This window comes from Nomascus leucogenys, chromosome 17, assembly GCF_006542625.1.
Source record: "Nomascus leucogenys isolate Asia chromosome 17, Asia_NLE_v1, whole genome shotgun sequence".
Taxonomy (NCBI): domain Eukaryota; kingdom Metazoa; phylum Chordata; class Mammalia; order Primates; family Hylobatidae; genus Nomascus; species Nomascus leucogenys.
Window position 1 is genome coordinate 8,505,044 of NC_044397.1, and position 17,562 is coordinate 8,522,605.

Sequence of the window (17,562 nt, forward strand, 5' to 3'; positions counted from 1 at the left end):
GAAAGGTATAAAAGTGTATGGTGTAATCAGCTTTGAAAATTGGTAAGAAAAATTTATGTAAATACCAGTGAATATGACTTGGAATTATATAGAAGCAGATTTTCAAGGATGGATTACAAAGGCTGGCCTTAGAATTCCTCTTCTTAAAGCTTAAAAGTAGACCAGATGTGCAAAGAATACCTTCTTGGTAAAGAACACTTGAAAATGCACAATAATATATTTAAAGTATGCTTTAACCAGCAGTAGAGAAGACAAAACCAAAGTCAGACAAGATGAAAAAAGAGTTCTATAATAGAGCACTGAAGCTTCAAAATTTATTCTGAAGGCATCTACCTAATCACAGTAACCTACAGTCTATATTGAACTAGTAGAGAATTCAAGGTATAGAAAAGAATGTGGGGACCACAAGAAAGGTAGGAAATCAGTTTGGGAATCCAATATAACATTGAGAAACCTAACATAAAGTGACAGTGACACCTTCAATGTGTGAACTAGGAAAATACCCATTCCAGAGAATGCACTTTGCCTACCTTACCCGAAGCTTTGAGTGGGAGAGGAAAAAAAATCTTCCCTAAGAATTGTTAACTATAAATTCACTTCCATGGTGCTAGAGTATCCGCTGCCCATATAGCCTTAAAAAAAGGCCAAGCATTAATTTAAAGTGATTTATATTGATAGTGCCCACAGGTACCTTGTAGAAACAAATACAACTCATTTCTTGAAGAATATATTTCGAACAAATAACTGAAAGAATTCCCATGGATGACATATCGAGGACCATAAATTCAAAATCAAAATTCACTACGTGTACCAGGAATCAAGTCATCAAGAGTGAGAGTGAGCAGGACCAACAAACTGCAGAATCAGACCTACAGCCTATACATACCTGAATAAATAAGTATCTATTAACTATAGTAATTTATGTTTTTTTAAAAGAGAAATGAGAAATATACGTAGGACAACAAAAACTTTACCAAATGCTCAGTCATCTTTGAAAAAGTACTAAACAGAAATAGAAATGAAAAATATAATAGCATTTACAAAGTTAATGGAGAAAAGTTATCACTCTGATAAAGACCATATATGAAAAACTCACAGCTACCATCCAACTTAATGGTGAAACACTAAAAACTTTTCCCCTAAGATGAGCATTAACACAATGTCCAATTTTGTCACTTCTATTCAACACAATACTGTAAATTCCAGCCAAAGCAATTAGGTAAGAAAAAGAAATAGGCCAGGCACAGTGGCTCATACCTGTAATCCTAGCACTACTTTGGGAGGCCGAGGCTGGCGGATTGCATGAGCTCAGGAGTTTGAGACCAGCCTGGGCAACACAGTGAAACCCTGTTTCTACTAAAATACAAAATAAATTAGCCGGGCATGGCAGCGTGCACCTGTAGTCAAGGATGATAAATGTCATGATTAGTCCCTCCTTGTTTTGATATGTGTGTGTATGTGTGCATGCATGTTCATGTATCTTATATGTATGTGTGTATCTCCTTTATAAAATCCTATTGCTTGTATTTTTTCTAGAGAACTTTGACTAACATAGCCAGGAAAGGAATAGCTCAATACTGAATAAATATATTAATATAACTACATTAATTTAGAAAATGAAAAAAGAAAACCTACATAATCATTTCAATAGATTTAAGAAAACCACTCATCAAAATCCAGCAACCACTCATGACATAAACCTTTAGTAAGCTAGCACCACAAGAAACTTTCTTTAATTTGATAAAGGGAATCTTCTAAGACCCTACAGGAAACCACATACACAGAAGCATTTAGACCCTTTAAGAACCAGATCAATATAAGGATAACTATTATCACTACCTTCAGTCAATATAATATTTAAGATTATAGTCAGAACAATAAAACAAGACTAAAACTATACAAGTATTGGAAAAGAGAAAACTACACTGTCCTTATATGCAGATAATATGAGTATCTACACAGAAAACCAAAAATCAAGAAACAAATTATTTGAATTAATAAGTTAGCAAGTTTCTGGCTATAAGATCAATCTACAAAAAATCATCATTAACATAAAGGTAGAAGATGCAATTAAAAATAAATATAAATTGGTTCTAAACATTATATGAGATGGTAAAGAGACACGAATAGTCAAAACACTTTTGAAGTATAAGATGGGAGAGATATTTTCTATAGGACTTAATATAAAGCTACAATAATTAAGATAGTATGTTACTTGGTGCAAACAACCAATAGAACAAAAAGAGAATAAAAAGTCCACAATAAAAAGCAAACTCCACAAAGGCAAAAATCTTTTGTTGTATTCACTGATATACGCATTATTTAATTCTTTGGAATACCTGAACAAGGTTTTCCTTCCATTATTCTAAGTTACTTCGAATGTCACTCTTAAAAAAAGTTCAAAGTTATCAAAGCTAAATAATTGGCTTAAACACAAAACTACAACTTCAATTGACATCTATAGTAAAAAAATTAAAAATACTTCTTACTTATATCAATAAAATACACAAATTGCCTAAGCTTTTATGAGAAAGTTAGACCTTTGTACTAAAAACAGTTTTCATGAGCATACACATGTAAAGTAAGTACCTAAATTAGCTACAATGACTGGTATCAGGTATATCATTTGATGAGTATATTATTTTAATTTTCAGGGTTATTGGTACTTCAGTTTTTCTCCAACAGCTTTTGTAAATAACTTCTGCCATTTTTCCCCTCATACACAGAAAACTAGATATTGTTCTAGTGGTTTTTGGAAAACAGAAATGAAAACTGCTGTACCTGGCCACAATCACTTCCTTTTTTGCTCTGCAATGTATGTACTATTTGTAAGCCACTTAAAGACAGACAAGTAATTGATACTTATACAACTATTTTGATTTTTTTCCCCTTTAAAGACCTATCTCCCAGTGCTCTGATGTTTTGACTGACTTATCCTGGGTCTTGTCCTAATCAATAGAATCTGATACACTATTCATTTACATACTGTCTTGATGCCTGTACCAGGCTGCCTGACTAGCGTCCACTAAAGGACTTTCAGGAAACCTTCTGAAAAGGCTGCCCCTCTCCTGGTCTCCTGCAGCAGTTTCATTGCTATAACATACAGCCCTCCATTTTAGGAAGGACTGTGACTCTGACAGCCATGATTATAACTAAGGCCAGAGCAACTTAATAATGATTGGGGCGGAGCCACTTACACTCTATCTTCTCACGCAAACAGCATGGCTTTATTCAATCCTGGGACGAAATGTCTCAGTTCAAACTAGGGCAACTGACTCTGCAATCCGCTTGACAGGTGCACAGTGAAAGTATGAAACAAACAAGGGCATTCATGAGATGAAGTTAAACTTTTTATTCTGTATACTTATACTGGGATCCAGGAGGATGAATGCTGAACAAAACCATTGGATACTGTTTTAAAAAGACAGTAGAATTTATGACTTTTAACATTTTTGTGTTATGTATATGCCCAATACTATCTAAAATTAGGGGAGATCCTTCAAATAGACATCTATTAAAATATACAATAAACGTCTAGTCATTTTGCTCTCAAAAAACAACAGAACCCCTTTTCAGTGGTTTCTAACATCAGCTTTAAAAAAAAAAAAAAGGAGAAAGATTTCTTAAAAATGAAGGAGCTTTACTGTCTTACTTATGTTGACCCCACATGTGACATCTTTGGTTAGTAATCTATACCAAGATGCTACCCAAATATAGCAATACTCTTTTAATCTCTCTATAAATTCTAAAGCATCATTTCATTTGCCAAAATCTTTTGCTAACCTCTGGACCCTATGTAAATGCATGTATTTGATGATGTATCAACTGACCCATTCTCCTCACATCTACATAAACCCAACTGTGAAAGGCAGTCAACTCCAAACTCTTTTAATGGCATAAACTATAAGGGGAAAATAAATACTTTTTGAGAAAGTATATGCAATGTGTGTACATATGTGTGTGTGTATTTCAAGTTATACAAATTAATATAATAACAAAACAGCATAAAACAAACACAAAAGAGAAATATCAAGGGAGGTAAAAATAAAACAAACGATTCTTTTTTTTTTTTTTTTTTTTTTGAGACAGAGTCTCACTCTGTTGCCCAGGCTGGAGTGCAGTGGCGCGACCTTGGCTCACTGCAACCTCCGCCTCCCGGCTTCAAGCAATTGTCCTGCCTCAGCCTCCTGAGTAGCTGGGATTACAGGCGACACCATGCCCAGCTAGTTGTTGTATTTTTAATAGAGACGGGGTTTCACCACGTTGGCCAGGCTGGTCTCAAACTCCTGACCTCATGATCTGCCCACCTCAGCTTCCCAAAAAGTGCTAGGATTATAGCCTTGATCCACTGCCCCCAGCCAAAATGGTATTTTTAAAAATATATTTTATTTATTGGTGTTAGAAAATCTTTTTGCATTCACTAACATATATACATTATTGTTATCAGCATGACCAATCACCCTAGTTTGCCTGGGATTGAGGGGTTTTCCAAAGCATTCTCTACCAAGTAAATCGGCCTAATTAGTACTAGAAGGTCATGGCATACTTCCCCCATCCCCCTGCCCAAAAAAAAACAAGCCAGAAAACAGTTTCATTTGTTAAGGGAATGAATTAACAATAAATAAAACTTGTATATTTGCTTTCAAACAATTACCGTTATTATTTCAGTTCTAAAGCCTCAAAATAGAAACAAATAGCATATGGGAAATTTATTCCTTCATCTGAAGATAATGCTGCTTTTCCATTCTCTAATGTTGAGGATGAAGTTCATGAGAGTCAGTTGATGAGTAGGTGCCCAGCTGACATCTCACTGTAGTCACGGGCCCCCTCACTCAGGGAAAGAAATAGCACCAAACTAAATGACCAGCCAGAGATTTGAGCCCAGAAAAATGGATGAAGTTCACAGGGCTTGTATCCAGCTAAAAAGATTACAATAATGCTGCTAGAAGTCATACTATATTCTGGCCATCAGCTACAAAGTAGGAAAAGTCAGTAACCATGAAAATATCCTGGAAGTTAGATGATCTGGTTCTAGTTCCCACTCTGCTATTAAGAAGTACTGCAATGAGCAGGTAACTTCTCCTGGCACCTCAGTTTCTCAGCAGTAAAAGGAGGGGACTAGATTAGATAATTTTAAAGAAACCTTTTCAGAAACTTTATTTTGAATCAAATATATCTGATTCAACTATAATTCATAAATCTTAAAGACTGTCTTCAAGAATGGGGCAACACTGTTATGAGAAAATCAAATCGTACAGAGTAAACTATGGAAAAATCTGAAATTAAGAAAAAGAAAAACATGTTAAAAATGAGTAACAGAATGAAATAAATAAATAAAAATAATAAGAGGAAGCAAAAGAAAGCTATAGTTTATCCCTGGCCTTATATGTGGAAATAATTTCTAAGAAACATGTCATTGTCCCTTAAATTAAAAAAAAAAAAAGGCGGGGGGTGTTGAACATATTACTCACAGAATTTTACATTATTCTTTTTCTATTAAAAGAATTTAACAGGCCTAACTTTGAGTCTAAAATACTTGTTTTTAAATTTCCAAGCCCTGATTAAGAAGAGAGGGGAATGACTGATGAAGTTTCTAACAGAGGGGAAGGGCTGATTAAGTTTCTAACAGAGGGGAAGGGCTGATTAAGTTTCTAACAGAGGGGAAGGGCTGATTAAGTTTTAATTGAAGAGATTCTGAAAAAGAAGCAAAGGGGATAAGTTTGGTGATGATCTGTGAGACAGCCTGCTGGGCCAGTCACCAAGCACACAAGGCCTACAAGCAGATCTACTCATAAAGCATCTAGAAACCAAACATAAAGAAAGGATAAAGAGATGTTTCTTTACTGCCATGTGTACATCTTCTTGGATGCTGAGTTGCTTTCAATACTTCCCACTGGCTACAGACTCTAATGTGGTTAAATCATTCTGGATACTGTGGTTAAGTAATTGCTGTGGTCTTGGGAGCTACTTTTTTTTTTTTTTTAATTAGTTCTGGTTTTTTGGGATGTTTTCCTACCCCAGGTAATTGACATTACTTTAGAATGGACACTGTGTGACTATTGCTTGCTGTAAGAAGGCTCTGGGTAACTTGCTGTCCCCAAAAGAAAGGTTTTTTATTTTCCCTTCAAAGCATTTTTCTGATTACACTTTTATAGACTAGGTATTACTATAATACCCAAGAATTTCTCCTAAATGGAATTAGAGCGAACAGCAGGCTACAGCACTACCATACATGCTAGTCAGCTAAACTAGTACTAGATGACATATGTGAACACAGAAATCATACTGTTGTTTATGTCATTCTTACCCAATATCTGTTGACACTGATTTGTCCACTATCCAAAGTGGGGAATAAAAGTGCAGAAGTTTGGCCATGATCAGTCATTTAATGCAATTGGAAAGTTATAAACACTACAAATTAGCCTTGCTCTTCAAATTTTAACAGCTCTAACTTTCACGAATCTATGATTTTACCCACCTGTTTTCAAAGGAAGAAATGAATTCTATTAACAATAGCTCTAAGAAACCCCAAGTGATAGGTAAATCAAAATATCAAATAAGGCTGGGCGTGGTGGCTCAAGCCTGTAACCCCAGCACTTTGGGAGGCCAAAGCGGGTAGATCACCTGAGGTCAGGAGTTCCAGACCAGCCTGGCCAACATGGTGAAACCCCATCTCTACTAAAAATACAAAATTAGCTAGGCGTGGTGGCGCATGCCTATAACCCCAGCTACTCGGGAGGTTGAGGCAGGAGAATCGCCTGAGCCTGGGAGGCAGAGGTTGCAGTGAGCCGAGATTGAGCCATTGCACTCTAGCCTGGGCAAAAGAGCAAGACTCCATCAAAAAAAAAAAATCAAATAAACATCTAAGACAACAGATTTCCTAGCAGTGATGATTTTTCTCATTGCTTGCTTGATTTCTCAACAACCATTTCCCCATTCTCCTTCTGATAGTAAACATTCATATAATTTAACTGAACTTTGAGAAAACTTTAAGAATTTTACAAAACACCATGAAATAAATATAAATATGTGAAGATACATAAAAAGCAAAATTATTAAATTATGATATAAAATAATGCCAATGTAAAAAAAATACAAATATACTAATATACAAATACGTTTAAAATAAAAGAGTGTAAAATTCTGAAAAGGTAAACATATATTACCTATAGGTATTAATCACTCAATCAACAAATATTGACTGATTGCCTGGTATGTGCCAGGCACTGTTCTGGTTGCTTGGAACATAACAGTGAACAAAACAGACAAAAAAAATGAGTCAAGTATACATTCCAATGAGGAAAGGACACAACAAACAATATAACTAATGAATTACTAAATAAATAATTTGTATGTTAGAAAGATGACAGAAAAAAACTTAGAACAGAATCATGAAATGTAAAGTACGCAATGGGCAGTGTGAAATATTAAAACATGTATTTATTAAGAGCTGATGTGTGAAAGAAATAGCTTTAAATAGAAAAAATATATAAATTAGAAAATTTTTTAAAAATCAAGACTTACATAAGAAAGCTCATCCATAAATATTTATAAGAAAGTTCATAAAATAAAACTCATCTACAGTACATGAAAATGTGCATCTGAGAAAGTTTACAAAACTAGCAGAATATCTTTATGAATTTCTTCTAACAATTTACAGGGCATTTTTCTTCATATATCCTACATTTCTAAGAAGCAAATATTCCCATCTTCAAACTCTTAATAGGTAGCAGCATAAAGCAAATTATTATAAACCCTCCCTATTTGAGGAACAGGAAAGATCTATACAGCAATCATTGAATGTTAGGTCAAAAAAGAATCTAAAAGATTATGTAGTCCATTCATTCAGTTTTAAACAGATGGAAAATGAAAGTCCAAGAGGTTAAATAGCCATCTCAACGTCATAAGTCCAGTTAGAAGTAAAACTAGGATTTTTACCTCATCCAGAACTCATTGTACAACCACATGCTAAATGAAAGTCTATTAAGCCTCCAAAACATTTAATGGACTTTACTATCTTAGTTTGACTGAAATTTACCGAAATTTAGTCAAAAAACTAACTTTCTATAACATTGAAAACAGATACACTGTAATCACAATAACACCTCATAGTCATAGAGGACTTTTCTCACCTATCATTTAAAGCAAACTGTAAAGCATGCGAACAGGAAAGTTGCTCCCATGTTACATAAACCTGGAATCAGACAGAGTCAAGAAAGTTAAGAGATTTCCCCGGGAAGTCAGGAACAGTAAGCATCAAGATTACTTGGTCTGAGATAGTCACAGAGATAAGAGAATTTTGTACTATCAGATCTTTAGAAAATTATCAATATAAAATGGATATAAATGTGGCATACTGCAACGACATTTTTCAGACTGACAGTGTCCAGAAAAAAAAGTATTTTGTAGTTAAATGAGCTTGGAAAATGACATATTTTATATTTCTCTAGATTTGCAATGCATGTTACCATACTAAACACTCTGAGAGGTTCTGAAGAAAAGAAACTCTTGATTTTAAACGTATTTACTGTGTATGTAATCCTTTTCTAAGCCCATGTAGTGACATAGCATTGAAAAAAAATTAGGAAACACTGATTTAAATAACCAAACAAAACAACTTCCAAACTAAGAACTGTAGTGAGAGGATTTCAAATAAAATGCAGCCTAAGATTTTAGAACTTCAAAGCCAAGTTCTTCAGTTTCTAACAATGAGATGATGATGGTGGTGATAATGGCAAACATTGTGAGCTTTTTAAAAATGCACTTACATTCAACGAATATTAATTGAATACTGGGTCTACATCATGTCAGGCACTGAATATTATACTAGCTGAGAATTTTCAAAGTTCCCACAAACATAAAGACATGACTGATTTTCTGTAGCCATGGTAATAAGAAGCCACCAGAACCAGGAACAGACTCATTCCAGTAAACATACCCTTGAGTGCCAACCAATCAACAACATTCTCATCTCTCTTATTATAGATTATGTCAACTCCAGAACACGACCAATCCCTGAACTCAATGCTTTCTGAAAACTCAAAAGATCAGCAGCCTTCCTTGCTAACAAACTGTGCTTGACCAGCATGTATCTCTCTTTTGTGATAAGAAGAAATAAATCAAGTTTTCTTTTTTTATTTCAGATACTGAATGACAGGCTCATTATTTTTCACAGCGTTTAAGGAAGTTTGCCCTCACAAACTAGTCAGCCTAGCCTCCCTTCCTCTCCTCCTTCTCGCATTTTATTTTGAAAGATTCCTAACCAACAGAAAAGCTGAAGTAACAGTGGAATGAACACCTGTAAATCCTTCACCTAGAATCACCAATTGTTAACATTTTAGCACAATTGTGCACGTTTCTCTCTCTCTTAAAAATTATACACAGATACACTTGTATCTTTATCTGTATTAATTTTTCTTTAAACAGTAAGCATGTATTAAGTGCCAGGTATACTTATATATGTCATTTAAACCTCTTAAAGACCCTGCAACACACTATCACTATGCCTGTCCCCCTGCATCGTGGAGAGATATTTGTTCTAGTAAGTGAAATTCTGGGTTTTTAAAAATTAATTTCCATATGCTGGGATTAGCTTTGTCCCCTGGAACTGATGAAATGACAAATCCTTTTACATGACAGGTCTTCAGAAATATGAAGAAAGCTTACTTTAAAGGCCTGGTTTTGTTCTGTTTTTGCTAAACAGTATCTGTTTTAAACGGCTTTATTGAGATATCATTTACATACCATAAAATCCAGTTGTTTAAAAGTGTACAATTCAATGACTTTTAGCAAATTTATACGGTTTTACCATCATCACCACAATCTAGTTTCAGAACATTTCCATCATTCCAAAACAATGTCTCATGCCCATTTACAGTCAGTCCTATTTCCCACCCTCAGCCAAAGGCAACCACTAATCTACTTGAAGAAACCATGCACCCTCTCTAGCCTTCTTCAAGGTTAAAGACTTCCTATTTCTTATCATTTTGGTCTCAATGTAAATAGTATATCTTTGAAAAGACTTTCCAAAACTACTACCACCTTCAATTCCCACTTGAATCAGAGTAGTTCGGCATTTATTTGATTTATATATTAAGGTCCTACCCAAGTTTTCATTAAAAAAAAGTTATAAAACTTTTAGTAAACAAACCAAAGGAATGCAAACCTCTAAGTGTTGAACAAGTCATAGGCCAATTATGAAGCCCTGTAGCAGAGAGATATCCTTGAAACAACAGATCCAATAATCAACACTTTGTGGGCTGGGAAGAGTTGATCCAGGTTTCAAGCTGTCTTTGTCTGAAATATAACTCTCCATCTCATCCAGCAGAACATCAGGAGAGATGACATCACACATCTCATTTAAATTTTTACTCTACAACTGTGGCATTACCTTAATGAAAGTAAAATTATTTTATTCTGATATGAATTGTGAGCTCATGCAAGTTCCTAATAATTATAGATTCCAAAATTTTTCTTGAGATTGATGTCAAGTTCATCAGGGTATAATGACTAGAATCTCCTTCACCCAACATTTTAAAAAATGAAGCAAACTCATGCCAAAATTATAACTTTATTACACTTCCTTACAAAGCATTCTAGAAAAACCACCTGGCAATAATTAATACCACTATTGTACATAATCTTTTTCCTAATGTAGTTGTATTTGCAAAATCTAATTTGTCACTAAAAACAATGGCTTTGGTCTCAGAATACAAATAAAACTATAAATTAAAAAATATGGAAATAATGCAACTTGAAAATTAATTGTGTAAATATGTGACTGCCAGTAGGAGAATACATAATATATTCCAGTTGTACTACATAATATATTCCATTAGTTCCTTCACAAAGGGCTTTCGCTTGAATCAGGAAGTATATAAGACAATTGTCTTATAGTGATCAGTCACTTTTAAGAACATTAAGAAAAAGTTTATCTCTAGTCTCAACAATACTGTATTCCTCAAATAAAAATGAAATTTAGTATACCCAGGAGAAATGTGTTTTCAGTTTGTACTCTAGAACATGGATAAAAAAGTGATGACATGAGAAAGACGTTAAGACACAACTCTATTGAGAATAAACACATAGCATACATTAAATGATCTTTTACTTTAGTATAAAGTCTATAACTTGAAAATTTGGCATGCATAAATAATAACCCTTTACAGATATTTATATACACTATTAGCCCTGAAACTCATATTAATCTTTAAATTTTACTATGAAAAGCTCAGTATGTACTTGTAGAGGCTTACAATGAACATATAAAGTCTTTAAGTATACTGAAAATATTAGTGAAAACATACATCTCTGTATCTACCAACTACCACACTGTACACGATTAAGATCTTCATAGGTACTAGCTCTGCGGTAGCAAATAAAAATAGGCAATACCAGGCAATTAATTATTTATAATAGTTAATATCAATAAAACAGTAATTAAGACCCTAGCTTAGAGCCTTCACAGAATCCTACAACTTTCAAAAAAGTCTTTGAAATCTGGCTTCTCTCTGGTTCCACCCTTATTTCTAGCCATGCACCATTTGTTCCTGACATACCAAACTCCCTATGGACAGCTGACCACACAATAGGTTTCATGTCTTCTCACTTTTGTACATGATATTTTCTCTGTCAACTAAGTCTTTGTTTCTTCTTCCATTCAGCCAATGCCTTCCAAACTTAGTTCGAGGGGTACGACCCTTGGGAAATTTTCCATAATACTCATTTGCTCCTCTACGGCATATTGCACTGATTGCCCTAACTCACCTTTCACCTCATATTATATCCATTCCCATTGCCAAGTAACTTTAAGTAGCCCTGCACTATAACCCTGAGCTCAATCCTGTTATGTTCTTTGGCCAATGGGATATTATTAGCAGCAGCGGCTAGGAAGTGCTTAAGCATTTCAACTTGCACTCTTGCACTCTGCCACTGCCATGAAAGTATGACAAATTAGAGTATGGAAAGTATGGAAAATTAGAGATACATGAAGCAGAGCTCCGTCACCCCAGTCATCGTAGTTGAGTTATCGTAGATCAGCTGGCAGTCAGCTGACCCTCAGATAGATAACATAGCCCAGTTGAGATTGGTGGGGTTGCCTAATCTACTGTCATAGACATATAATCATAAATGCTGAGGTTTCACAATGTTTTGTTATGCAGCATTATTGTGGCAATAAATAACAAATCCCACTCCTAGATGCTTCCATAGCACTCTTCACAACCTCCTCATAGTATAGTTACATAGCTGTATAGTTATGTAGTTACATAGTCATACTTTTACATTAACTAATTTGTCTCTATTCTCCCCTATGCATTTAGAGGAAAATAATCACCTGTTATTTAAATTTGTGTTCTGAGCACCTAAGAAGATGCCAGTTGTATGTGGGCACTCAACGTATGTCTGGGGAAGAGAAGGAAGGAGGACGGATTCACCTCCCAACTGATTCCACTATTATCTCAGACCACAAGGAGCCTTCCCCATGTTGTGAAAGTTCAGTGGGCACATAAACTAGATACTGTTAGAGCAGATTAAAACCTTAAGCATATAGGCTTTAATATATGCTTATTATATGTATATAGCTGCCTGTTGGATGAGCACAGATGGCCACAAATTCATGTGATTTGTGGGCATAATGTTAACAGGAAAGAGTCAATAACTGCAGCACTTTGGACCAAATATAGAGTGGAATTAGGTTATGTGCAGTAAAAGATGCCAGGGCAGAGAATCAAACGGTGTATTCCTAGAAAACTTAAGATTTTCACATGTAGAAGGAAAAATGTTTGAAATTTCATTAAACGTGGTATGCATTTGGGGCCAAGTAAAAAAAATTCAAAAAGGAACCAGATTAATGATTTATTTTTTTAAAGGCAGCAAATACTTTTAAAAAAGAAAAGGAAAAAAATGAATCTGAAAATATATAGAATTTAGAATCTGTTTAATAATGATAGTTATGATAAAATGACAATGAGTCGATTATATCCATAGTACATACTGAGGATTTACTGTTGCTAGACACCACTGAACTGATTCAAATGTCAAAATGACTCTATAAGGTAAGTACTATTACTATTGCCACTTCAAGACTTGAGGAGGATAACTAGATTACCCAAGGAACATATTTAATAAGCGGCAGAAATGAGATTCCAACTCCCATCAGTCTGACTGCAAACTCTAAAAAAAACAAAAAACAAACAAACAAAAACCCTCTAATTGCTCTATAATATTGTCTTTCATGGAAACTGAAGAGACTTCGGAAGTAATTTATTTCAGTTTCCACCACAATAAGGAAAATTTTAAAAGTGAAAAGACTATATAGGCTGGGCATGGTGGCTTATGTTTATAATCCCAGGATTTTGGGAGGTCGAGGCGGAGGATCGCTTGAGCACAAGAGTTTAAATCCAGTCTCGGTAACAGTGTGAGACATTGTCTTTAAAAAAAAAAAAAAAACTATATAAGCATATATCCAAGTTAGGGTGACTGGAGTAGGATGATGATGATACTTTGATAAAATTGGAAATAACTTTTTGACAACCAGTGTGGTACATGCAGAAATGCAAACCAATATATAAATGCCACAAAAGTTGAATTTAGAAGATTAAGAGGAAAACTAAAGAAGTTGAATAACAAATGATGTCTATATCAATAACCAAAAAAAGGAATCTATTAAAAGGCTGAACAAATTCTTCCAAGTCAAAAGCAAATAACTGGCTTCCTCTCTATTCATGCAAATAGCTGAGTTTGCCACATGAAATTTACCTTGCTTTTAGGTCTCAAGAATTAAGGGTAAAGATTAAAGCTACAAACCTGGGGAATTCCATAGTGTCTTTATGCATAAATCACATAGAAATTTCTCAGGTTCTGAGATAGAGTTCAGGAATAATTGTACTAAACAATGTAAAAATTTCCCAAGGCTAAAATTTGGTAAAAATAAACTGCAGAAATATTAGAACAATAATAAGTATAGGTTAACCTCATCATACTATTAATAGATACATTACAATACAAATATGACACAGAGACTAACATTGATACTTCAGAACAGGTTGATTATCTAGGTATGTAATTATTATTATATTCAGAGGGAAATATTCCTTGCAGCATAAAGACACCAATACCATTCATATACTGTTTCCAGAGAGTTTGATAAACAGAAAAATTCCACAAATATCTTGGCCCAGAAACTCCACAACCAGGATCTCTAATTTCCACACCCTCAAGATCCTATAGGAGTAAAAATTAGAGCTTCTTTTATGGTGAACAAATTTCCTATCTCAAAGCCCTTGGAGAACGTCCCATTTTTCTCTACAGAGAGAATGCTTGGGCAACTCTGAGAGGAAAGAAGGAAACTGTGATGCTCTGTATGTCCTGGGGACCAGAGGTTTCCAGGATTCAAACAAATGTAAACAATTTGACTTCCTGAGTATTGACAAGGAATTAGAATATTAGATTACTAAATCTGGGTTTTCTCAGTTGCAGGAGTTTCCCTTTCCCCCATATTCCAAAGATTTCAAAACCGTATGAAATTATGCTGGGGGTGATTATCCAAGTATATCTTTCACAGTTGAATGACTCAAAACAATATTTAACATTTCAAATTAAACTGTTCATAATGCAGTATTCAATTCTTCACTAAACTCACAGAACTCATTTCTACTTACAGTTTTTTTTTTTTTTTTTGAGACGAAGTTTCACTCTTGTTGCCTAGGCTGGAGTGCAATGGCACAATCTCAGCTCACTGCAATCTCCGCCTCCCAGCTTCAAACAATTCTCCTGCCTCAGTCTCCTGAGTAGCTGGGATCACAGGCACCCGCCACCACGCCCAGCTAATTTTTGTATTTTTTTAGTAGAGACAGGTTTCACCATGTTGGCCAGGCTGGTCTCGAACTCCTGACCCCATGATCCACCCGCCTCAGCCTCCCAAAGTGCTAGGATTACAGGCTTGAGCCACTGCACCTAGCCAGATGTGTTCTTTAAAACTCTGAGTAAAGAAAGTTAAGTGAAAGATATCTTTCATTAAAAAAAAAGAAAAATTAAAAATGAACAAATTGTATTTTCCACATATATTAACTTTAAAAAAGAAAATGCAAAATTAATCTATTTACCATAACTATATTTTCACACAGGTGTCATCTTTATTACACTGTAAAATGCTAGAGCCTACAATAATCTATTCCAGATATGGGGTTGGGGTTGGGAGCAAGGGTTTGGCAAGGGAGTGGAAAAGTAACAAGGCTGTCTGTAGCACTTTTAGTACATGTTATAAGAATAATCCATAACAAAAAATTATTGATTCAATTCAGTATAACTACTTCAATTTTCTTAAAATCACACATACTTTATATAGTTAAAGCCCTTATACACTTTCTCTCTCAAAAACTTATGAATAATTTCACAGTACCTAAGGAATAAGAAAAAAGGTTTTTAAATAAAATATTGATGTTTAAAATGTCTCTTTAAGCTATTTGCTAGCAAAACAAAACGACGGACTTTAAAAGAATACTAAACCCACCATCATTAATTTTATTTTGGTAACTAACTTTATCCCAATGACTTGATAACAAAGTTAACCCTTTAAGGATAAATCACCATATACACCATTAAAACACCAAAAATAGAAGACAGAATTGCTCCTACCTCCACGACATTTTGTTTTTGTTTTTTTTTTGAGACGGATTCTCGCTCTGTCACCAGGCTGGAGTGCAGTGGCGCGATCTCGGCTCACTGCAAGCTCCACCTCCCGGGTTCATGCCATTCTCCTGCCTCAGCCTCCAGAGTAGCTGGGACTACAGGCGCCCGCCACCACGCCCGGCTAATTTTTTCTATTTTTTTAGTAGAGATGGGGTTTCACCGTGTTAGCCAGGATGGTCTCAATCTCCTGACCTTGTGATCCGCCCGCCTCAGCCTCCCAAAGTGCTGGGATTACAGGCGTGAGCCACCGCGCCCGGCAACATTTTGTTTCTAATTAAAAAAAAATTTTGGGAGTATTGTTGAAGAGAATTCATATTAGAAGATATATCAAATTAAACGAGAGGCACTTCAGGTCTATTTTCTAAGTTCATATCATACTGAAAACTGTGCTTGCCGACCTAATGAACAAGAATAATCATCCACAAATTGCTAGATTCTTTCATTTTGGATTGTACTGAAAATGAAAGGTGGACATTTAGAGTCTACATGTTCTATTTTCAGCTTCATCATTAACATGTTTGAGAACCTGGGGTAAATTTCTTTACAACAGGTAAATATTTTAATACCCTATTAGTTAATGGAAGCTAGGTTCAAAAGCTGACAAGTGGAATACTAAATAAATATAGTCCTATTTTCTTTATTGGGTTTTCTGATTTAAATTCTACCACGTATATACATAACCATCTTAATTTACATATAAACTTAATTCACTTTAACAATATTCACTGAACATCAACCAAGATGAAAGTCCTCTCCTGAAGGCTGAGGAATGCAAATGTAAACACCAAGTCCTTGTGAACTCCAAAATTAGTACATAGCACACTGGTAAATGAGATACAAATAAGCACACATGAAACTCTCTTTCAGTCAGTCTAATTTAATTAAAAATTCTACTATGACAATACAAAAATCATCAATCTTTTTAAGTGTGAATTTTAAATTGTACAATTTTTCTTTTTTTTTTTTTTTTTTCCAGATAGGGTCTTGCTTTGTCACCCAGACTGGAGTGCAGTGGTGTGATCACGGCTCACTGAAGCCTCCACCCTCTGGTCTCAAGTGATCCTCCCACCTAGGCCTCCCATAGTGCTGGGATTATAGCTGTGAGCCATTGCACTCGGCCACTAAATTGTATAATTTTTTAAAGTACAATTAAAAATTTATACTATTACAAAAAATAAAACAAAGATTTTATATATATATATATATATATATTTTTTAACCTGTGTGGTGAAGTGTAACAGGTTGGGAAAAAAACTATAGGTGTAACCCAAGGGTCAGCAAATATTTTCTGGAAAAGGTCAAACAGTAAATATCTTCACCTTTGTGGGCTATAAGGTCTCTTTCGCACAATGGCCATCACAATACCAAAGCCACCAATGACAGTCCACAGATGAATGAATGTGTATAGATATGTTCCAGTAAAACTTATGGTCACTGCAATCTGCATCTCACATAATTTCATCTCACGTAAGTGCTACATCTCATGAAATATTACTCATCTTTTGATTTTTTCCCCAACCATTTAAAAATGTAAAAAATATTCGCGGTTACACAGGCTGTACAAAAACAGGGAGCTATGTGGATTTCGCATTCAAGCCACAGTTTGCCAATCCCTGGTATAATCAAACACCAGTATCAAATATTATGAATTAAGAGTGACTAGTAGCTGACCATAATTGCCACTGTTCAGAGAGGAGAGAAAGGAAAACATATTCAAATAATCAAGAACTTCTTTTAAATAAGTATTTGAGTAAGAGCTTGAGTTAATCTAAGGATGATGATAACTCATTTACTGTAGCTACTATATTATTTAGTAACTGCAAGAAAACTGTTCCACTCTTTAAAAAAAAAACAAATTTGTCAAAATATATG

The 17,562-nt window shown here is 34.8% G+C and overlaps 1 protein-coding gene across 7 annotated transcripts in view; it reads right to left on the reverse strand.

The window, feature by feature from the left end:
- The window catches only part of SUPT3H (SPT3 homolog, SAGA and STAGA complex component), a 551,049-nt gene that overhangs the window by 283,804 nt on the left and 249,683 nt on the right, over positions 1-17,562 (reverse strand). The window lies entirely within an intron of this gene.